Consider the following 1,015-nt stretch of genomic DNA (forward strand, 5'->3'; position numbering starts at 1 on the left):
GGCCACAGAGGTGAAGGTGGTAAAGAGGAAGATTAGGATTTCTAAAAAGTAACTGCGAAACTTTCAAGCCATATTTGGACACAAAAACACTTTTTTCATAGAAACAACACTCTAGTCAGTTTACTTGAAAGAATGCTTTCCTCTCCTGGTCAGAGCACAGTGTACCCTATCTTCTCCATAGGCAGGAGCCCTGTCCCAACTTGCCCCCCCGACTCAGAGTACTGAAGGATTCGTGCACCCCCCCCAGGAGATCTCTTAGGGATTTGGGCCAGGAGGAACCCTGCCAGAACTGTGTGTTATGGCAGGGGGCGGGCCAGGAGCCACGAGTCCCACCTGCACCGAGGGTGTGTGAAAGAATCCTTCAGCTTTGATCAGAAATAGGTTCTTCCTTCCAAGAAAGCATTTACTCTTTTCCAGTTGGAATGAACAAAGAGAAGGTAAAGAGAGTGCGTTGTATAACCTAATGTTTCTCATGCTGGTCCAACGGGAATGGCTTCTTTTTTATTAAAACAAAACAAAACAAAACAACGCATTTACCCTTTCTGACTTAAATAGTCCTGATAGTTAAGAATGAGGATGAAATTAACAGCCATGAAGGGCTTTGCTGCAATCTGTACTGGTGAGGGAGCTCTCCCATGGAGAGTGGTCATCTCTGCCATGGGACTGGGCCAAAAGGCCTTAAGGGAGGGTGTGAGGAGCCCTCCTCCCAGGACACAGACACGGGACCGAGAACTGAGGATTCACCCAAGGAAACCGCAGGCACCCAGGGTTCAGGATGACCTCCTCATAAAGGGCACCTTTCTGTGTTCTGTCAAATGATGAAAGAAACAAACAGGGGAAACCATGAAGGGGACTCCCTGACTAGAGGCCACGATCGGCCTCACAGACTCAGGAATCTAAATGCAGCTCATAAGCCACATCATCCCCGACAGCAGTGTCCCGGTCCAGATTCTCAGAGCTACCCTAACCCTCCAGGAGGGCCCCCAGCCTGGCACGGCCGTGGCTACCGAGCCTC

The 1,015-nt window shown here is 49.9% G+C and overlaps 1 protein-coding gene across 3 annotated transcripts in view; it reads right to left on the bottom strand.

Moving 5' to 3' along the window:
- WDCP (WD repeat and coiled coil containing) overlaps positions 1-1,015 on the bottom strand; it is a 34,410-nt gene that overhangs the window by 10,356 nt on the left and 23,039 nt on the right. The gene's annotated exons all lie outside the window — the stretch shown is intronic.

Source organism: Petaurus breviceps, unplaced genomic scaffold, assembly GCF_028583685.1.
Source record: "Petaurus breviceps papuanus isolate PSGF00001 unplaced genomic scaffold, PetGlider_PUasm1.0 356, whole genome shotgun sequence".
Taxonomy (NCBI): Eukaryota; Metazoa; Chordata; class Mammalia; order Diprotodontia; family Petauridae; genus Petaurus; species Petaurus breviceps.